The sequence below is a fragment of the Physeter macrocephalus genome, chromosome 1 (genome assembly GCF_002837175.3).
Source record: "Physeter macrocephalus isolate SW-GA chromosome 1, ASM283717v5, whole genome shotgun sequence".
NCBI lineage: Eukaryota > Metazoa > Chordata > Mammalia > Artiodactyla > Physeteridae > Physeter > Physeter macrocephalus.
Window position 1 is genome coordinate 62,994,217 of NC_041214.2, and position 23,449 is coordinate 63,017,665.

General features: G+C 41.7%; 1 protein-coding gene and 1 non-coding gene across 8 annotated transcripts in view; both read right to left on the reverse strand.

The window, feature by feature from the left end:
- Positions 1–23,449, reverse strand: part of MECOM (MDS1 and EVI1 complex locus) — a 568,489-nt gene that overhangs the window by 434,773 nt on the left and 110,267 nt on the right. The gene's annotated exons all lie outside the window — the stretch shown is intronic.
- LOC112065048 (5S ribosomal RNA) lies at positions 20,556–20,674 on the reverse strand. Its single transcript, XR_002891805.1, has one exon. It is a non-coding gene; the product is annotated as a 5S ribosomal RNA (ribosomal RNA).

The window sequence follows — 23,449 nt, forward strand, 5'->3', positions numbered from 1 at the left end:
TGAGCCATGGCCGCTGAGCCTGCGCGTCCGGAGCCTGTGCTCCGCAACGGGAGAGGCCACAACAGTGAGAGGCCCGCGTACCGCAAAAAAAAAAAAAAAAAAAAAAAAATGAGTACAGCTTTTCAAAAATACATAATTTGCTCTCTTTTTTTGCATCTGTACACTATTCTTTTTTAATTCTGAGAAGCTACCCATCTGCCTTTCCAATATTTAAACTTCTATGAGTAAAAAAGTGAGAGCAGTACTCAAGTAATTTAAGCCCAGTGACTTTTTGCAGTTTTGACTTCTATTTATGTGGATCATATCCAGTATACTTGTTGGGAAGCTCTATTAACTACAAAGTTTGATTTTTTTTTCTCGTTGTGGCACTCCTCTCACACATACAAAGCCGTTTGGCATAATGATTCGACACATTTACAAGAACCTAAAGGAAATGATGGCAGTCCTCCAACACATCAGATTCAGATGAAAGAAAATAGTCTCTATGATCATCAAAAAGGGACAAGAATTTTATATTCTTCAAGTTTCTAATGTGAGCTATTGAGAATGGAAATCAAAATCACTGTAACTATTAACACTTAAATATTGGGCAGTGAATCATTACAGTGTCTTAAAACCGGAAACCTCAAAACTGGGTATTTCGGGCTTCCCTGGTGGCGCAGTGGTTGCGCGTCCGCCTGCCGATGCAGGGGAACCGGGTTCGCGCCCCGGTCTGGGGGGATCCCACATGCCGCGGAGCGGCTGGGCCCGTGAGCCATGGCCGCTGGGCCTGCGCGTCCGGAGCCTGTGCTCCGCAACGGGAGAGGCCACAGCAGAGGGAGGCCCGCATACCACAAAAAAAAAAAAAAAAAAAAAAAAACTGGGTATTTCTAACCAACCCACTGGCATAGGCAACCTTTGTGTGATTGAAGGAGGAAGGGGGAGTCCCTATGGGGGTGGTAAGTGAGTGGGAATGTAGGAGAGGAAAGGAAAGGAAAGAAATCTAACTCAAGGACCTTGAAAACTTAATTTGGAAACTTTGTTAGTGACTTTGGACTTCATTAAACTCCATGTATCACTCTAGCAGCATGATCTCAACAGTTTGAAAGGTATTTGTCATCAGTGAAAGAAAAACATTATTTTTAAAAGAGTAAAAAGATTGATGCATCACTGTGGACTACTTATGCCCCACGCAGTTCAGTCCTTAGTATTAATCTCAACGTGATGGCTTTTGCATACGGCGCATAATTAAACATTTTCTTTTCAGGGCTTTATAGAATCCCCATATGTTTTTAATGGCATCATCTGAATGTTTTTCTTAATAATTCTGGCAGCCTGCTGCTGAATCTTCAAGTCTGTTTTTTGTTCCTAATATCTTTTCTACAGAGGCTGCATTGTGCCAGAGATTGAATCAAAGTCTGAGAGCCCCATGGTCAAGGAAGACACACACACAGAGACTCACACACTCTTACACTGCTTTCTCCTCACTCTTCACTTGCCATCTGTATTACTCTTGGCACTGGGAAAAGATGGGTGAGAAAGAGAAGGCAAGGAAAGAACACAGGGCTCTGAGTCACAACCTCACTCTACCATGTGGCCCCTTTCTCTTCTGTAGTAAGACTGTGCTAACTCATGTCATATGTCTGTCTGTCTGTCTGTCTCTCTATGAATGTTTGGTGAGTGCATTTAGGTGTGTGCATGCACACGGGGTGGGACAACTTTGGCAGCTGCAACATATGGTCTGTTTGACATTCTGAGGCTGGACAAACCATAATTTGCTGACTCAATACCTACTGCCTCATGGGAACAGACTTTCTCCTTCTGAGCAGTGGTCCATTTTCTGAACCAAACCCCTTCAGACACAACCCATAAAACTGAAATAATGAAATGTTCACCATTTGGCTTAGTCAGCCACATTTTGAGCTATAAATCAGAATCACTTCCATTTCAGGTGGTATAAATGCGACTCAGTGATCAAGCCTACATGCAGAAGGGGGCATCAGGATACAATAATAATCTGAGATTCTAGTATCCATGTCTACTCAGGACCTAGTGCCCATAGTCTCAAACAGAGAATGTAAGAGCCTCTGCTTGAAGAGTAAGTAAATCCAAAAGAAAAATGTACCCATTGTTGTTCAAATGTAGCTTTGCGTTTGCTTTATCACAACATAAATTTAAATTCTGGAAACTGACAAAGACAATAAATAACTCACTTTCGAATCATAGGTCTCCTTTAGATTGAGTGTTTGGACTCAGATCCAAGTTTCAAAATATAATATTTTTTTAAACGTGTTCTCACACTCTTTCCATATTTGTCATCTTGAAATCAGATGATGTGAATGAACAAAATAGAAACAGTAACCGAAACGGATTCCTTATGCTATTTTCCCCATTGAACTTCATTTATTTACAGATGGCCAAGTGTCTATGAGGGCATTTGAAACTCTCCTATTATTAAGAGCTGAGCTTTACCAAAAATTTCAAAGAACTGGTATATATTTCAGAATTCTGCAGATGATGTGCCTTAAATAGAAACAACCACTCTGGAAAATCTTAAAACATATGCAGGCAAACAAGGACAGAAACCGATTATCCAGGAATGGGAATGCTATGGTTTTCAATGGTACTTCTAACATTTGTTGGTGAAACTTGACTGAAACAACAATAATCTTTAATAGCCTCTCTTTTTAATGGTTTTCAGTAAACAAAAATAATTTCTTCTTTAAAACCCAAACCTTCCTTTTTCTTCCATGGAAATTGCTGTAGGTGAATTTATAACATGGTAAATATAATAATAAAAAAAAGAAGATTCTGGAAATGAAGTGATTGGGCAAAAATAAAAAGTAAGGTTTAAAAAAAAATCAGTTGACTTTCCTCCTTATCCAGATACCATTTCAGCAGCTAGTCTCTTAGTCCAGGTCAAAGGAAGACGCTGCCAGAGAACCAAAGCCACAGGGTCTAACAAGCTCACTATCCAGTAGAAATTGTCACAACAGGACTTTTATCAGGCACCCACACAGTTATGCAACCTTGGTTAAAACCCAGAAGACATTTCTTAAAAGGCTTTGAGTCATGAACATCATTGGTAGGACAATGGCACTTCTGAGCTTTGATCTAAAATTGGATTGAAGGACCTTCCCTATCCTTCGAGAGAAAACTGCCTATATAAAAATAGCTTGGGGCTTCCTTGGTGGCGCAGTGGTTAAGAATCCGCCTGCCAATGCAGGGGACACAGGTTCGAGCCCTGGTCCGGGAAGATCACGGAGTTGTCACGGAGCAACTAAGCCGGTGCGCCACAACTACTGAGCCCATGTGCCACAACTACTGAGCCCATGCGCCACAACTACTGAAGCCTGCACACCTAGACCCCATGCTCCGCAACAAGAGAAGCCACCACAATGAGAAGCCCATGCACCGCAACGAAGAGTAGCCCCCGCTCGCCGCAACTAGAGAAAGTCCACGCACAGCAGCGAAGACCCAATGCAGCCAAAAATAAATAAATTAAAAATTAAAACTTTAAAAATAGCTTGGTGGTAGCTCCATGTTTGAAACAACCCTCACCCAACTGGACAGCCACTGCCAAGGCTTCCCACATTCAGATCTCAGAGCATTTATCACCACCAACTTAATCCATAGAAGCTGAAGTGAGCACCAGTTGGTTCAGATGACCCCCACTTGTAGGTCTGAGAACAATTCTCCATCCAAGTAATGAGGAATTTTAAGGGTCCTAAGTTGGTAGATAGCAGGGTCTGATTTGCAGTGACTTTTCCTTTGGTTTTAGTTGCTGAGTACTAGCTTGAACAGAGCGCAGTCTCATGCTCTGGGGCAAACAGCTAGATCCCTGCTTTTGTACTTGCCCACTTACCCAAGTTCCTCTAGGAGTCAGGCCTGCCTTATCCTGTCTTCCTACATACAAACGTTTGGTGGGTACTACTTGATATCAGGCACTGTGCTGGGCACTGGGGAGAAGAATGAGAATAAACAGGGCACAGTCCCTGCTCTCAAAAGATATTCACAGTAGAGAGAAGGCTAGAGATGCATCTTAAGTACACTAAAAGATGAAAAGTGCTCTAAGAGGGGAAGAAACAAATTGGTAGGGAGAACAAAGGTGAAGATCACTGGGATGACAGGATAGAACCAAGAAAATGTCAGGAAAGAGGTGACATCTGAGGTAGCACTGAAAGGTATTCATGTGGTAGGAAAGGAGAGGGACAGAAAACTACAAATGCAAGGAGAGCACTCTAAGAAGGGAGCACAGCATGAACAAAGGCTGTGGTTCTTAAAACGTTCATCTTCAGACACATCACTTGGGTGTGCTTCTAAAAATGCAAATTGCTGGGCCTTACTCTCAGATTCTGGTTCTGTTGGTCAAACACAGGCATCTGGAGTTTGCATTTTTAACAAGTAGGTAGAGTTCAGGTCACATTTTGAGAAACGCCTGAGCAGGGTCATAACGGTACATGATATTTCAGGGATAAGAAGAAATTCAGTACGAACAGAGCATGGATAGGGGGGTGGGGGTGGACTGAGAAATGGAGCTGGTCAACCAGATCTGAGAGTGATTGCCAAGTCTTCCAGCCACCTGGGAAGCACTAAAAATGTGATTCCGGGAAGCTTCAGATACCAAGAGCCACCCTCAGAGCTGCACGAGGACTGGATCGTCTCTACAACTGCAACTTCTTGGGTGTCCACAGCACAGCAGCAGGGAGAGGGGAAGGAGACTAGCCTAAGCCCAGACAGCCCAATGATCCAACCCCAGTTCTGCCACTTACTGACTATGTCCTCTTGGCAAGTGATTTAACCGTCTAGGGCCTCAGTTTTTCCTCTGCAAGATGAGAATAATAATTCCAACCCAACGGTCTAATATTCTGCAATAAAGGAAATATACTATATCTTCATTTGGTTGGTTGTTACACACTATACATAGGTAAAAGTTCACATGTAATTATCAAGCTGTATACTTGAGTTGTTTATTTCATTGTATGAAATTATACATCAATATAATACCCATATGTATATGTAAAAAAATAAATACCAACATGTCAAAGTCATTCTAAAGAGTAAATGGTATAATACACGTGCAATGCCTATCTCAGTACCTTACATTTTGTTTTTTTAATAAAAATTAAATTACAATTTCTAACATTTATTGAAAATTCAGGTAAACAGAGCAAAAAAAAAATGATAAAGAAAATTTCAAATTTAGAGCCATAGTCTGCCTGCGTGAAGAAGATGTAGAATTTCCCCATGATTGAGTCTCCCCAGCAGGTGCCAGACCATCTGTGACAGATTCCCCGACCTGTTCTCCCACTTTCTGGGTCCCATCCCAGATGTCCAGCCTCTCTCAGGTTGGATGCTCCCTGGTCTCACATAGTTTACCTGCCCAAGATCATCACCAGCCAGCTTAACCATTTTTCACAGGATCTGTTTCTCATGATCTCACGCAATCCCAAACCTCTCCCAGTGCTGCAGTCATTATTTATGAGGGTGGGCACTGTACGTGAAGACAATTAATTTATTTGCCAAAGATACACTTAACTAACTGTTCCACAAGGCTCCTCATCTCTATGGCATAAACAAACCAAAGCAGAGGAAGAGCATCCTGATACCGAGGAGAGTGGATAACCGTATCTTGAATCTTTGTCTCCTTGTTATGTTAACAGTAGCATGACTCTAAATTTAAAGGACCCTCTGGTAAGACATTTTCCCCTACCTTCTCTCATTTGACCCTCTCCCTAACCTCATGAGAGAGGCAAGACATTCCACTCATTTTACAGATGGGAAAATATTGAGCTTCAGAGAAATTAGGTGACTTAGTCATACAGCCACTAAACTACAAAGACTTGAACCCAGGCTCCCTGGCTCCTGGTGTACATGCTCTCCATTACTCTACTTCTTTTTTTTTTTTTTTTTTTTTTTTTGTGGCACGCGGGCCTCTCACTGTTGTGGCCTCTCCCGTTGCGGAGCACAGGCTCCGGACGCACAGGCTCAGCGGCCATGGCTCACGGGCCCAGCCGCTCCGCAGCATGTGGGATCTTCCTGGACCGGGGCACGAACCCGTGTCCCCTGCATCGGCAGGCGGACTCTCAACCACTGCGCCACCAGGGAAGCCCTCCATTACTCTACTTCTGCTACCTCTCGTTTTCTGGTTACTTTGGCCTTCGGCAAGAGAGCTAGTGAATATTCATTGTTCTGGCCCTTCCATGTAAAAGATTATTAGTTTCAAATCACATGAAAATAAAGCCCATACAACCTAACAAATAGCTGTATTAATCCACTTCTTAAGAAGAGGCCATTAACTTTAAAGACATTGAAGAACCAACTGAATTCCTTTCTGTACCAATTAGGAGCAGATTTGGAGCCACGGCTGTCATCATGGTAGAGTACAAAAAACAGGTTTTGGATCAGAAGGATCTGGGTTCACAATCCTGACTTTGCATGATCTTGAGCAAGTTCCTGAAATTCTGAGTCTGCTTTTTCTCATCCTTAAAATGGGGTGATCACCTCTAAACTCAGGCATGATTGTACAGCAATAAATACCACAAGCCTAGTTCCGTAACCACATAGAGGCCCTTAACAATTGTTAGCCCACTTCCCCTAGACGGGTGTCCTAAACTCCAATGTGCATGAGAGTGTGTGAAAACACAGCCTGCTGAGTTGCCCCATCCTCCAAGTTTCTGATTCGGAGGCTGCTGCTGATGTAGCTGGGCCCTGGCATCACACTTTGAGAACCAAGGCTCTCAAGCCAGAGGTGTCATGTAGACACAGAGACAGAGGTCACTGGGTAAAAATCTTTACCCTAGAATGGCCATGCCAAGCTCCTGGGTGTCAATCACTAACTCACAAGCAAAGCCAGCTAGGAAAACAGAAGGCCCAAAATGACCATAATCCTGACCTCTTGATGGACTCAGTGTCAGGGACTCATTAGGGTCAGAAGACTCTAAGTGAGCAGTTTGTCTAAAACTCCTTGTGATAACTGTTCTTCCACTTAAGACCTTCGGAAACTCCTACCCAAGGATCTCCTATCTCCACTCCTGGAAGCCTTGCTGCCTTATAAACAGTCCCTGAAAGTCCCTGAGATCAACCAGACCGGTGCTAATAAGATCCAGTGTTACAGTCTGATTGAGGCTGCTCAGCTAAACACCCACTAGCCCGCAGTAAGATTTCTCCAGCACCTCCGTCTCTCCATGCCCTATCTCATACACACACACAAATTTTCAGAATCTGAGGGTCTTTCAGGAGTACAATTAGGTCAATCCTTTAAGAAATGCACCAGCAATCGCTCAGTTTTACACCTAAGCGTTTCTCTTAAAGGGAGAGGCAGACGTTGCTTCTTGAAATGAATAAAACAATGACAAAACCCCAGAAAATATGTTAACCCTGTTTTATGAAGGCGGTATAGACAGTATATTCTCTTTTGTTTCCAGATATGAAGAATACATAAAAACGTGATGAACAGGCACTGGCATAAATATTGTTCTGTTCTTGTGCAGAAATTTGTAATATATCTCTATTTTGCTGCAGCCGGATTCCACTGAGTCATCAATTTCCACTGTATTATGATGCAATGTTCGGCTCGGTTGGAATATTAAGCAGCCATCAGATTCTGAACTTTGCATTTCCTCACATTTGGCCCTTCCTTGTTCAAGCTTTGTTTCTCTGTGATTATATATATACATCAGACCCTGGAATCAACTTTCTTTGTTTTATCAAGACCTGGTGTGTAGTGATTCTGATTTATCATTTTTACAACAGTCTCTTCCCTGCGGGCTCCAGGTCGTGATGGTGGCATTGCTACGATTTATGGTGGGGATTGTTGACGGAAGATGTATGCTCTTTTTGATTTTCCTTCCTCCCAACACCTGGTTCTTATTTTCCCAACTCTAGCTTCTGCCATTTTAAGCATTATTTACCATTTGCTGAAATGCATCAGTTTATTTGGTGGGGACATGTAAGGTAGAGGATGGATTTTTACAGTTGGCTATGATTTTTCCTCTTATCAACCCAATGCTGAAATGTTTTTTACATTTTCTTATGTTGTTAGGAACCTGGAGTTCATATTCATTTCTCACTTGTTTCTCCTTATCTGCCATGACATATTAGTTCTCTCGGAAAGAAAAAGAAAATGCAGGCTGGGTAGGTTCCTTGCGGAAGTTTCTGAATTTTCTGTGACTCACGCTGTAGGTGGTCACCTCCTTTCCCAACCTGGATATGCTATTTATTACTTAGTGAAGGATCCTCTCTCTCAAAAGGCACAGAGCAAGGCTAATTTTTCTTCAGAGTCTAAGAACACTTCAGAACAGCTTGGCAAAAAGTAGAGCTTTTGAAGCCACTTAGGAATCCATTTGCCAATATTGAAGATAACTTTAAAAAGTAGGGATGAAAAACACGAAGATGCTCACACCTGAGAAATGTTTGATTTTGAAGACTGACATGTAGGTTTTCTCTCCAAAGTGAATCACAAACCAACTGAGACCAGAAACTGAAAACACCCAGAGTGCTTTCTCCCTCTCTTGCCTCCCCTAAGGCACCCAGCAAAGTGCTGGACACTGAGAAGGCCTTGTCTATATTGATGTCTACTGCCACTTTTAGCCAGGGCTTCTTTTGTTAATTTATATACTTTTCCAAGAGGTCAGGTAGTTCAGGGTGTCATTTAAACGGGATAAATAACTAACACTCCCTCCACCTGCCCCTTCACTCACTCCTGAAAACAGAAGTCAGCTTCTTGAATTGTCATTTTTAAATAAAAAATTTAGGTCAATCAGACATGCTCTGGTGGAGAGAGCTAATCACCTCCCAGGATCAGATGGCCAGACATAGCGGTTTTCCAGGACAATTCCTATTTATGCATGTTATCTCAGTGTAATTATTAAGAGTAGCATCCTTTCACTCTCAAAAGTATCCGATCTTAGATGAAAATTATATAGTCATGCTATCCTGTATTTATCCCCAATTTCTTCCTTTTAATAACTATGCCCCTGCTGAGTTTTATGTAACAGGATACTTGTCCAGCTTGACACTGCATTTTCCAGTTCTCTTTGCAGCTTGGTGTGGCCAATTATTTATATAATAAACAAGCATGTCATGCTGACTTTTTGCCAGGCACTGTTCTAGGTACTCCTCGAATTAAAACATTTAATTGTCATCCTAGGAGCTAGGTGCTATTTCATCATTCCCATTTTACAGATGCTGAAACTGAGAGGTTTAGTAACTTGCACAGGTAGCAGAGCTGGGTGTGAATCCCAGCAGTATGATTCCAGAGTCTGTGCTCTTAATCTGCTTCCTCCAAGCATGACCAGGTGTTGGTCAATGGAACGTGGGAGGAAGTGATGCAGACAGCCTGGTCCTGAAAAAGGAATCTCGTCCCCCACTCTCTCCTCTTTCCCTCAGTCAGGACTTGATGCTGGTGAACACATAGTCGGAGACAACAATCCAGGAGTTGGAGGAGCCACAAAACAAAGGGATGTGGATCCTTGGCCAACCTCAGAGAGCAACGTTCCTTCCTCCCCTCAACTGCCTGCTGCCTCGTGATGGTGTATGTGAGGGAAATCTGCCTGTACCCTAACTAATACCTATCCACATCCCCACCTCACAAAGACCAAATTTATGCAGATGTCATACATGAAGGAATATGTGACTATTCCATCCCAGTATCAAGATGAATCTCCTCGATCAGATCCAAACTCTTCCTGCAAATGGCCCCAAGATTCCTCTCTACTCTGATGGCTGCTCCCATACCGTTAGCAAGGAGGGTTTCACTTCCAGTTCTATATTTAAATCGTAGTACATAGAAAATTTCTATGGAAGGCAGACGTGAAAGAGAATGTAGCTAGAGATATGCAGTCCTTATTCTCAGCACCAACCTAAAGTCATTCCAGAGCAAAGGACTCATCGGCATGGCCTTCCTCTACCACTGCATAGAGCAGCATCCTCTACCTGCCCCGGCACATCTCCTTCCCCTTCCCAAATATATTCTCCTCAATAGCATTCATCACTACCTAACATATGTTCATTTCTTTTTTTATTTATAGCCCATCCCATCTGGATGGTAATCTCATTGAGGGAGTGACTGTGTCTGATTTAGTCATCACTTTTTCTCAAGCTCCAAACAGAACCCGATCTGCAGTATGTACTCATTAAGCATTGATTGACTAAATGAATGGAGAATGAACAAACTTTGAACAGCTAAACCTATGTGACTTTGGGCAAGTTACTTAACCTCTCTGGGTTCCCTGATAATAGTATCTAATCAGATTGTTGTGAGAATTGAAAGAGATAATTCCTGTCAAACAGAGCCTAGCTCCCAGAACATGGTATAGGTCCAATACCATGGTAAGGGTAGTGAGTATTATAATGCTCATTATGTACAGGCCTTATGCCATGCAGTATTATTTCATTTAATAATAGACCATGTATTCAGAACTACCCACCTTCTGGTAACACACCAGGAGTCCTGGTTCATCCATCATACAGCTTTTGAATTATTCTGGTCCTCTTTCTAGAATTTCCTTTGGAAAGCCAGACTGCAATTTCCTGACTTGGTAGGACAAACCCCAACCTTCTCTAGTGAAATCCAGATCAATAGTTGCTGGAATTGGTCTTACCTTTGATAAGGAAAGACAAAACAGTATCTATTTTAGGACTGGTACCATGGCTGGTGTAAGAGTTCCCTGGTTTGGAGTTGTTTGCTTTTTTGTTAAATACCTCTGTTTTTTTTTCTTTTGGGTTTAAGATCATCAGTGGCCTTTCATCCACTAATAACCTGAGGAGGGGTCAACTTGCTCCTAATTTTAGGACTTTCCTTACAGCCTGCCGCTGCCTCTTTTTGATAGATGCATCTAGAAAAACTCCTGAATAGTACAAGCAGACTGTGAGGCTGAACTTTACACTCTGCAACAAAGCCGTGCCTGACACCCAGCTACAGAGTGAGACCTCTTTCCAAAAAATTAACTGAGCTAGAGTTCTGGGAGTAACAGAAGTATTAAATATGTACACGCATTTTTTCATAAAGGTACCAGCACCACTTTCAAAGGGAAAAATCCACACCCAGGCTCGTGATACTTAAGTAGCTACTCCCATCCAATCTCTCAGAAATTTATCCTTGCCCATCCTCATGCTTAAAGCCCTCAGCTCTTTCCAATTTTAACATCGACCAAACTAGAAATTATCTAGAAGATGATGAATAAAGGAGTAGAAGAAGCAGCTACAAATTTGAGTGATGACTATATGCAGAAACTATATGCCTTACATTTGCCATTTCTAAAATTATTTTTAAATCTCACAGTCCTAAGAGTAAGCTGTTATTATGGTTGTCGTTGTTATTTGCATTTTATAGATGGGAAGACTGAGGCTCTGAGAAGCTGTTGCTAGCATCCAAGGTCCCATAACTAATGAGAAGTGAAACAAGGATTCTAATGCAGATATTTGTAGCTCCAATACCCACACTCTCTCCACTAGATCTTCCAACTTTTGGCCCCTTGTAATTGCTATGTGCAGGACAGTTCAGGCAAATATTTCTGGAGACCTCAATATGAAGGATATAAAACAATTGCTCAAACTTTACCCTAACCAGGAGAATTATTTCCCCATGGGCCACCCTCTGGGATAAATTGTATGAGTCCAGGATTCATCCAGCAAATAGGCCTGCAGTTAAAATTTCTTTCTGCAGAATGTTGGGGAACCCTGTTTGCACCTCTAACTTAGGCATTACTGTTAGAAATGTCTTAATAGTGAGTTTCTCTTTGTGTTTCCTCATCTACGGGATGGAAATTTTAGAAGAGGTCAAAAGCAAACATTGTTGCCTCACCTTGACCCTCCATATGCATGTCTTCTGATTATACCCAGACCCGAACGGATGAAATTAGGGAGATAAGTAGATGCAACCTGTGGCTCCCTAATCTCATAAGTACTTTTTGTTGACAAAAGAGTTTTGCTAAGTGAGGTTTTCCCCTCATAGGGCCTGTCAATATGCTATTATTGATAGATGAAAGCTAGTCTATTCCAGGTCTGGACAATTTTAAGCCTCATCCCCTAACCCTGGTTTAATACAGAGCACTAGAAAACAGGCCCCAAAATGGGCATCTTGGCTATATTGAGGTAGTATATTCAGTGGAACATTTTTTTAAAAACCTACACAAGGAATTACCAAATTCAAGTCCTGTCACAAATGTCTTTTTTTTTACATTAAAAAGAAACTCAAAAATAAAGCTTGAGTGCAAAGATGTCCTAGGCATGGATGACAGGACTAATAATAATATTTAAGGACATAATTGTTACAGCCCTATTTCCATCAGTTTTGCAGTCCTAGAACAATTATCCCAAACTTTGTACAAGTATATCCTACTAGAGGCTCTCAACTGTGGCTGCACATTTGTATTACCTAGGGAGCTTTTTTTAAAATAATGATACCTGGGGCACACCCCACCCACCGGAAATTCCAATTTAATTGGTCTAAGGTGGGGTCTGGCACCAGTACCGGTTTAAAAGCATCCCAGATGATTTTCTTGTGTGACCAGGGCTGAGAACTACCATTCCAGACAATTCCCCACTGAGAGGCAGTAATTCCTCTGTCCCTAACTCATAGCTGTAACTGCCTCCGGCTGAATAACACTTCAGATGAATCACTTACTGCCAAATTTGTTTCTCATTTATTCTAACTGCTGTATTCAATCCTTGTCTGATTATTCACTTAATCTCTTCTGATTCGACTCAAAGTGTAATTTTTTATGACAACCCCAAATTCTCTCAACACTCTGACACATTAGTTCAATGAATAATCCCTTAAAACATCACACGAGCCTTTTTGTTCATAAACAGTAGGTTAGAGAGATTCGGGATTCGCTTCTGTTGTGATGCGTAAGGTGAGCTACTATCAGTTCTCTACCCTCAACCTGCAGAGCGTACAGGTTGTAATATTTAATGTCACAGCAGTCCTCAGAAAGACTGTCATATACGCAATCTGCACTGGAATCCCAATTCTGCTGTCAACTGGCTCTGCAACGTTTGGCAAATCGTGATCCATCTCTGAACCTAGGCTCACTCATCTATAGAACAATGGGAGAAATCAGAGTTGTTGAGTCTAGGATCCTCTCTCAGTGTTGAAGAAGTTCTATATCTAATTTTAAACTGGGGAGCAACTAACTGCTGGTGGGTGCAGTGACATTAATTAATTGGTGGTATTTAAAATTCAAATGCTATTTCTCTCACTACCCCACCGAAAGAGCCCTGTTCAGTTTTTGGCCAAAGCAAGAGAATAGAGTTCCTATTAAAATGGAGCTTACGTTTTATAACCAGGAAAGAGTAGCTATGGCTACTCCTTTGAAACAGACAGATACACTCCATAAATGTACTTATACTGTGGAGAAAATGCAAGTCTGGTAAATTAGACATTTATCTCAATTTACATTTTCACTGAAGGAAATACTTTATGTGTAGACTCACAAAACCCCCAAAACTAGAGAATACCTTGAAGACCCACTTCATTTATTCCTCTATAACTACTTCATTTATTCCTCTATAACTACTTCATTTATTCTATACGTTCCTCTATATAAACATAAAACTATACTGCTCAGGAAAGAAGTATAGTATAGCTCTCTGTTCTTTTTTTTTAACTGAAATATATTTGATTTACAATATTTTGTTAGTTTCAGGTGTTCAGCAAAGTGATTCAGTTTTATATAAATATATATATGTTCTTTTTTTTGATTCTTTTCCATTACAGTTTATTACAAGATACTGATTATAATTCCCTGTGCTATACAGTAAATCCTTGTTGTTTGTCCATTTTATATATGGTACTGTGCATAGCTCTCTGTTCTTTAAAGCTATTAATAGACATATTTTAACAATCCCTCTTGATCCATGGCCCCATTGTTGAGTAATCTTAACTTAAATCTATCAAATTCTGATTGTGCTAGTCTCTTCTCACAGATGCCTGTGATTCATTTGCTTATACATCTTCAAAAGATTTCTTGATACTAAACAGCCCTGATTCCTTTAGCCCTTCCCCATAAGATCTCGACTTCTATTCCCATTGAGCTTCCAATCATGCTCCACAAATTCTCAACACATGCTTTATGCTGTGGAGTCTCCTCTGAGCTCCAGCTCAACTGCCTGTTAGATATCTCCTCCTGGGCATCAAAGTAAACATGTTCCCACTGTGCTGGTCCTCTTCCAGTGATTTTTTTTAATATTCATAAATGGCACCACCATCCACCCATCTGCAGTAGGCGGAAAATCAACTCTACATCTCCTTCACCCTAATTCCGTAATCAAATACTCACCAAGATTTTGTTCTCTAAAAATGTTGTGAATTCAGCCATTTCTCTCTATTTCCATTATCCCCAGTCCAAAGAGCCATCCATTCTCTTCTGGATACTGTAAGAGCCCCCAACGGGTCTTCCCCCCAGATCCATTCTTTATACAGCAGCCAGAGTGATCTCTTAAAAACTTACCAGATCATGAAACCCATCAGTGACTCCTCAGGGCTCTCAGAATAAATACCCACATCCTCAGTAAGGCCTTCAAGGTTCTGCACAACCAGGCCCTCTCCCCACCAGTCACATACTGAGCCGCTCTCCCTCTCACCTTCAGCTCCTTCTTCATTCTTCAGCTTCCTTCTTACTTTAGAGCTTTGCACATACTGTCCCCTCTGCTGGGAATTCTCTCCATCATCCCCATATCCTTCAGAGCTCACCTTGCTCACCTCCCAGACTGTTTCTGCTCTTTCCATTACACTCTCACCCAGCACTCACTTGTCCTGCATTTCCCATACCAAATCTCTTAGCCCGCTTATAATTATTTGATTGTGTTGTTAATATTTCATATCTAGAGACCATGTCTGCCTTGTTCATTGCTCTATCACCAAGTGACTTGCACATAGTAGGCATTTTATGCTCTAACAACATTCTAGTAAATGGTTGACTTCTCCTATCGTAAATTAACTTATCCCCTCCACTCATTTCCTCCTCTCCCTTCACTGTCAAATTTCCTTAAAGACTGGTCTTTACTATCTGCCTCAGCTCCACCCCCATTCACTTACCAACCCACTAAAATTTGGAGTCCTCAGGCACCGCTCCAGTAAAACTGTTAGTGCCAAAGTTCGCCAATCAAAGCTCATGATGTTATGGCCTTTTTGTAGATTTACTCCTACTAAACATTTCTGTGACATTTGACACTATGGACAATTCCCTCCTGTTTCCTTTATGCAGAAAATGTGATGAGTAGCTCCTCTGTTCCTGGCCCTGTGATTAGAACAGGGTCCCTTCTCACATTGAGCCCAGTGAGAGAGTCAAATCAAGGATCACGAATATGCAAGTACAGCTCTGTAAGTGCTACGAAGAAAAAACAAAGAGCCAGAAGAGTGTAAAAGGCAGAGACTCTGAAATTGCCCTCCTATTTCCCCCTGACTTGCTCTTTTTGCTTCCACAGCTGAGTTCTCCTCCATGTGTCCCATAATCGCCTGCATGCCAGGGTTCCTTCCTTATCACGCTGCCTTTCTCATGCACGCTCTCTTCCTGTGCTTGGGGCCAAGAACTCCCAAATCTGTATCTTCAGGCTTAATTTTCCAAGCAGCTCTTGGATATCTCCTGGATGTTCCCTAGGCACCTGAAACGGTGCCTTCTGGAACAAATTCAGTGTCTTTCCCCAGTCCTTCTTCGGCTGTTCCCTCTCTCACGAGTCACCTAAACTAAAAAATAAACACCCCTGAGACTTTTCTCTCCATTCCCCTCACCCCACAGCAATCAGGGAGGTGTCACAATTCTGCCTTCTAAGCATCTTGTAATTTAACCTGTTCTCCATACCCAGTGCCACTACTTTTGATCAGACATTCATCATCTTTCTCCTGCATTACTGCTGTGGCCTCCTCCCTGCACCCTTGCCTCCAAGCTCCCCTATTCTGATCATTTGCTCTGCTGCCACCCACATTTAATGTGGTCATGTCGTTGCCCTGTTTAAAAGCCTCCAGTGTCTTTAAGATATAGTCCACATTTATTAGCTTCATAATCAGATCCTGCCTACCTCTCCTGTCTTATTCTTTTTCCATTCATTCATCCCACAAATATGCACTGAGCACTTAGTATGTATCAGGCACTATTTTAGGCACTGGTGATAAAGCAGAAAACACTGCTATGTCTTTACCAAGCCCCACACCCAGGTGCTACACACACATCTCTCTCTCTCTCTCTCTCTCTCTCACACACACACGCCCGTGCATACACACACACACACACACACACACGCACATACACCTGGTTTCCAGCAACTTGAAATCTCTCATCATTTTCTACATGACCCATGTTCTTTCAGACTTTCATATAATACCTCCAGTGGCTGAAAGACTCTTTTCCTTCCTCTCAGACATATTTGCACTCCCTATAGACTCAACACTCACATTTAACCTCCATGAAGCCTGCAGGAATTCCTCAGGCAGATTTAGACATACTGCCTTCTTTCCAAGTCAAACCGCTTTGAACACACATCTTTCACATGTACTTCTTTTTTACATGTCTGTCTCCATCATTAAACACTGAGTTCTTTGAGAGTGGGGTCCCATCTCCTTCCAGGGCATAGCTTCAACAAATTTTTACTAATCATACAAATTGAAAAATAAATGAACAAATATGTTCCACTACGTCTTTTAGACGAACAGTCCACAAACTGTACCGTGCACTAGAATTCATTGGGCATCTTGTTTAAATGCCCGTTCAGATTCAGTAGGTCTGGGGTGAGGCCTGAGACTCTGCATTTCTAACACACTCCCAGGGGATGCTGATGCAGCCAGGCTAAGGGCCACACTTTGAGGAGCAAGGCTTTAGAACTTCGTGATCACAAACCCCAGAAAGTGAGGTTGATTGAGAACTATTTTGTGGAAATTAAACAAGCAAACAGACAAACAAATGATAGTTTTGCTCCACATCTTGTCAGTCACATCTGCATGATATCTTGACAGCAACCAACTTCTTGAAATACTGGAGGGAAAGGGCATTGCCACTGCCGTATTGCCATAACCCTTCCCTAGTTGAACAGCCCACTCCGTGCTCTCCAGATCCTCTGAGAAGCCCTCACCCAGCTGGTTCACCAGCTTCCTCTTGTTGCAAAAATCCAAGCGTGTCTTTGTCTCCAACTCTGCAGATGGCTCCAGTGTGTCCCCTTGTCACCTCTAGCGTGGACGCAGGCTCCCATACTTCCCTGCCAGGGTCGGTGGCACAGGACGGTGCGGTACCTCTTGCACTCTCCCTGTTCTAAGGCAACAGCCCTGGCTGCCATTCAGGGCATCACTTTTCAAGCTGTCCTGCCTCATTGACAGAAGGCTTGGCACTGGCTGGCTGCTCTGCGGCCAGCACACCTCTCCTCCTCCCAGCATCCTCCGCACTCTACCGGGAGCCTGCACGGACTCACAGGGGCCACCTGAAAGGTGATCCAAGTTTTAATATAAAATTTTCCTACCCTCAGAATTCTGAGATACTACTGGGATTTATAAGTTGTTTCAAGGCTGTTTTAAAGACAAACCTATGGTATTTATGGAGATATATGGGCCTGTGTAAGCGCTGTGTGGTTCTTTATAGAAGGTGCAGTATAAATGTTCTTGTATTACTAGGAGGATTATATAAAAGATGTTAAAACATGTTTTGACCAACCAGTGGTATGGCCACAGAATATAATGTATCCATTGTCAAGAAATCCCCACCAGAGACCTCTGAAATCTTACATTGATTGAGTCGTGCTGGACTTGAAACACATTGAAAATTTTCCAAATGGTAAAATATAAAACATACTCTTTCTTTTTTTTAGTATTTACCAGTTAAACACTAAAGTACTGTAGCTGGCTGACCTTTCACAGCAGTTTTTGTTCTACTTTTCCAAAAGCAGCCAAAAAGGGATTGTTTTCTTTTAATGCTTTGTTTTGTCTCTAAGAAAAAAAGAACCAACTTATTTTGAGCATTCTACTCCCCCCACCCCCGCCTATGCAATAACATCATAATGGCAGAATAATCGCTGTAAACAATGCCCTAGGGATTTAGTTGGCTACAGCCGGGGACTCTAAAAGCCAATTTCAGTGCTTTCCTTAACTACATCATTGCATTTTTGTCTGCAAGTGGATAAGAAGAGTCTCCTTTTAGAGCAGGTTGATGGAAAGTGCTAATTGTTGACACATTAGCTAATTGTTATGATTAGCCTCTGACTTCTTTTTAATTCTCAAAGTCAAGATCTCAACTGTGAAGTATGAAGATGCTTTATTACAACAATGCTATGAAAACGTTCAAACAATGAGGGGCTAATCTTCAGAAGCGTTTCAATCCAGTGTACTCTAGACAGCCCTGCCTTTAAAGAATAGACAACCATCAGGAAAAAGAAATATCCTAACTGTTGCACCCACTCAGTATTTCAGACCTAAGTGTTCTGTGTTATCATGAATGACCTGCATTTACAAATTCACTATGTCTTTGGAAAGTTGAAGTAACTCCAAACCAAGTAAACCACATGCAAGCTGTAATGGTCTACGGACAATTGAGGCAGCTTGGAATCCACGACAATGTGAACCTGTAAGGTACCAGACTTAGATATTTCTCAGTTTTCTAAAAATCAACAAGGGATATTTGAAACTGGGGTCATTCTCAGCTATAGTTCAACTTGGAAAAACAACTAGACATGAATACTAAAATGTATGTGTTCTTTAATATTTAAAGAAAAGGAGGGAGAGGAAACCAAGCAAAGAAAGTAGCAAGAAACCAAATTGCAGGGTTCAGTTCTTGGCTCTGGCCATTGAATGAGTCATTTTTCTGTGCCTCATCCAGCTGACTTGTAAATGCAAGCAAATATTTACTATTTACTATAGGAATAACCTGCCTTCATATAAAAATATTATTTGACTGAATTTCAATTTTTAAAATTCAGACACATCTTAAGATCCATGCACAATTCTATCATGATAAAATGTAAAAAAAAAAAAAAAAAAATCTGAATAGACATTTTTCCAAAGAAGCCATACAGATGGCCAAGAGGCACATGAAAAGATGTTCAACAACACTAATCACCAGGGAAATGCAAATCAAAACCGCAATGAAATATCACCCCATACCTGTCAGAATGGCTATCATCAAAAAGACAAGAGATAACAAGTGGTGGTGAGGATGTGGAGAAAAGGGAACACTTGTGCACTGTTGGTGGGACTGTAAATTGGTGCAGCCACTGTGGAAAACAGTGTGGAGGTTCCTCAAAACATTAAAAATAGGTATATGATCCAGCAATTCCACTTCTGGGTACTATTTATCGAAAGAAAATGAAAACAATAATTCAAAAAGATATATGCACCTCAGTGTTTATTGCAGCATTGTTTACAATAGCCATGATGTGGAAACAACTTACATGTCCATCGGTGAATGAATGGATAAAGAAGATGTGAGATAGATAGATAGATAGATAGATAGATAGATAGATAGATGATAGAGAATTGAGCCATAAAAAGAGAACGAAATTTGCCATTTACAAGAACATGAATGGACCTTGAGGGTATTATGCTAAGTGAAATAAGTCAGACAAAGACAAGTATTGTATAACCTCTCTTATATATGGAATCTAAACCAAAACCAAAAACAAGCTCTTAGATTCAGAGAACAGGTTGGTGACTGCAAAAAGAGCAGGGGGAGGGGGAGGTGTGAATTGTTGTGGGTTTTTTTAGTTTAAATAAATTGAAGAAAAATTTTTAAAACACCCAAAAAAAATCATTTTCTGTGTCAACAAATCGAGAAAATACACTCTCCTTAAATTATACTTGCTTATAATCTTCCCTAAATAAGATAATCCTATTTACAACCCATCCATTAGTCAAAATACTTACATTTTCTTCCTATGGTGATATTCATTTTGAACTTTAAATATCTACATTCTTAAGAAAAATATTTATATCAGTTTTAAACAAGTCACACTTTATTTTGTACATAGTTTGACTATTCTCAGTGACTTAACTGGTTACTAACTAGTTAACCCAGTTAGAGTTGTTTATAAGATTGAATGTGATAGTAATGTAATGTGGCTAAAGCAGCCTGGCACATAGTAAGCACCTAATAAATGTTAGCTACCATCATCATCATCAAAGTGACAAGTAACTGACCAAATAGTCAGACTTTCATTTATAGAAAATGGTGTAGATGTCCCCACTTTAAGCAAGATGTAACACAGCATCGCGCAGGAAAGAAAGTGTTATGAGTAGGAGCTATGAAATTTGGGGAGGTAGCACATGACAAGTCAACACCTTACTGAACTTTTTTTTCTACCGCTGGGCGGTGGGGAGTGCAGGGGGACGAAGCAACACAAGCAGAGTGGGAGAGAGAGGAAGCACTTGGGAGAAAAATGCATGGGGTTTGGGCAGCAGGGAGTAACGGGCGGGGATGCGGCTGCTTTCCAGGGCCGCTGACAGGCTGGGCGGCTAGGCGTGCGAAGGGGGGCCCCCTCCGCCGCGCGCTGCGGTGACAGGAGACTTAGGATGTGGGCCCTGCAGCGGCGCCTGGCGCGGGGCAGGCGGCGGCCACGGACGCGGGCGACGAAAGGAGAAGGCGGGGCGGGAGGCAAAAAGCCTACAGCACCCGGTATTCCCAGGCGGTCTCCCATCCAAGTACTAACCAGGTCCGATCCTGCTTAGCTTCCGAGATCAGACGAGATCGGGGGCGTTCAGGGTGGTATGACCGTAGACTACTGAACTTTTATTACATGGTAGGCACTCTGCTATGCGGCTAACAGTAGGACTTTGTCTACATACACAAAATGAGCTGAAGTCAAAAAACCAAACAAAGAAAAAAAAAAACTTGAGTAGTCTCTCTTCGATTTAAATGCCCCAGGGGGTAGAATCTTTAGATTCTAAAGAGAAAGTGAGGTTAGAAAAACCAAAGGTAAGAGGGAAAACTTGGAAAAGACACATATGCAAGTTCTTATAAAGTTTTACCTTTACCAAACAAAAAAATCGTCAGTACACAAATCTAAGAAAATCAACAAGATCTTTCTACCCTAAATTTGTAATCATTAAATGAATAATTTCTCTTTCCTTTGTTCAAAACCTCTCAGGCCCTTTCTTCTCCACAATTTCAACCAGACATTTAAAAATTCACTTTGCATTGTTGCAAAGATCATAAGAAGAAGGCAACGTCCTTCCTTGTTCCAGTCCTCTATCTAACAGGAGTGCCATCTGGCTGAGACTCAGTACCAGCTCCCAAGTCTGTGCTAGACACAGCCTGAAAACACCTCCCTTCCTCTTCCCTCACACCAATCTCCCAGAGCCTACCCCGCTCAGGGTCATCTTACCCAGGGTTTCATCACAAACCCCACCTCCAGCTCTATAAACCACTTGACTTTTAGTTTCTTTTCCCAGTCTCCTATTTTTCTTTTTTAAGTTACCCTAGGAATTATTTGAAATTTACAATATATATATGGAGTTTCTCACCGCAGTGAAAATGTGTCCAAAGTAAAGCATCAGGGCAAGGAAGCTCTAGGTTGAGGAGGGATTACTGTGGGTGAATTAAGTGCAGCTACTGTTTCAATGAAAAATGCATTATTGAACTGAGTCAATTATTTATTTTCTAGTTGAATTAAACTTGTTTTCCTACCAAAATACAGATCCATACTAACTTCTACGTGTGTCACTGCTATAACGTTCTTATTCCTAATTCTGTTAAAATGTTATACATAAGAAACTAGCTATACCTCACGATATATATATTCTTCTGCATTTTTGGCGATTCCATATAAGGACTGGTGTCCTTATAAGAGAAAGGAGGGAAGATTTGAGACCCAGAGACCCAGAGGCGTGGGCCCAGAGGGGATGACAGAGGCAGAGAGGGGGGTCATACAGTTCCAGGCTAAGGGACGGATGCCAAGGCTTGCCTGTAGCCAACAGAAGCTGAGAGAGAGACATGGAACAGACTCTCCCTCAGAGCCTCCAGAGGAAACCAACCCTGCAAACACCTGGATTTTGGCCTCCAGAACTAGGAGACAGGAAGTTTCTGTTGTTTTAGGCCACCAAGTTTGTGGTAATTTGTTAGGGCCATCTTAGGAAACGAATACACTCATATTTAGGATTTACGTCAGGGTTGCTGTGAAAATAGAGGACATGCTGGGAAGGCAGCTAGCACAGTGCCCTCTCAGTAAGAGCTAGCTCCTTCCTTCACCCCTTTCCTCCTGGGCAGTGAGAAGAGGCAGGGGGTAGGTTTTCTGCTGCTGAGGAATCAGGCAGGCTACTGATCATCCTTATGGGGTGGGAGCTCTAGAAGGTCATCTCTGGGACTCCTACCTCGTTCCTCTTACTGGGTTCCACATATAAGTGCCAGGCCTCTCTCTGATGACAAAATGTCAGTGCCAGCCTGTTTGGTGCAGGTTTTTCTTCCTGTCCGCCTCACTGCCTGTCTCTGCCTCTGGGTAGAGCTGCGTCCTTGCTTACTAAGCTGCCGATAGAGAAATAGGCTCTACAAGAATGGCTGGGCTGGACAGCAGGACCCTTGTTCTTATGGTCCCAGGTCATCACTGTCTCTCTGGATGACCACTACAGTCCCCACTGTGGCCTGACACATAAAGCCAAAGATCCCGCAAATTCAGCATCCTTTTCCCTTTGGGCTCATTTACTCTTCATTGACTGTTTTCTTTGACGGAGAGGTCAATACCAAGGTCTTAGAGCCTTTCCAACCCAGTTTCATTATCTTGTTTCTCCTTTTAGAGAAGAGGAGACATATCATTTATTATTCTTTTTTTGTTAATTTCCTCTGGAAGATGCATCATTTAATGCAGAGAAAAGTAAAAGAAACAGACCTTGTTCAAGCCCTAGGTCACCTACTAACTAACAATATGACCACACACCAAAGCAAGACACACAAAAAAAATGGAAAAAACTTTTTAAATACTGTGAAATTGATTTTGGTAATTGAAAACCTACTTTGAAGTCATTTCTTTTTAGAATTCTACCTTTTTCTCAATTTAATTAATCAAGTAAGAACTTGCGTCCAAGTAGACACAGCCAGATTGCTAGGCAGTGGTCTGTTTCCTCGCATTCCCCTAATCCGTCTGCAAAGTAAAGAAAAGCAGCAGATATATAAATAAATAAATCATATATCATATATATGTTTCATATATATTGCATATACATGCTTCATATACTCTGTGTGTGTGTATATATATACACACCCCTATTTAATTCATTGGCATGCAATTAATGGATACAGAAAAGGCAAAGCATTTTTAGTTCCTTGGAAGACAAGCTTTAAAAATTAAGGCGGTATTAAAAGCTTCATTCTCCCCTTTGCAGGAAAGAATAAACCTTCTCTACTTTCTTCCTTGTTTTTTCCTTGATTCGGGTAGATAATCTGATTACTTGACAGCCATACTGCAGTTATATGAAAAGGACAGCAGAGAAGTATCTCCTGTGAATGCAGACATGTAGATGCAAAAGGAGACCAGGTTTATGTCCTGCTCGCTGCAGCACTCT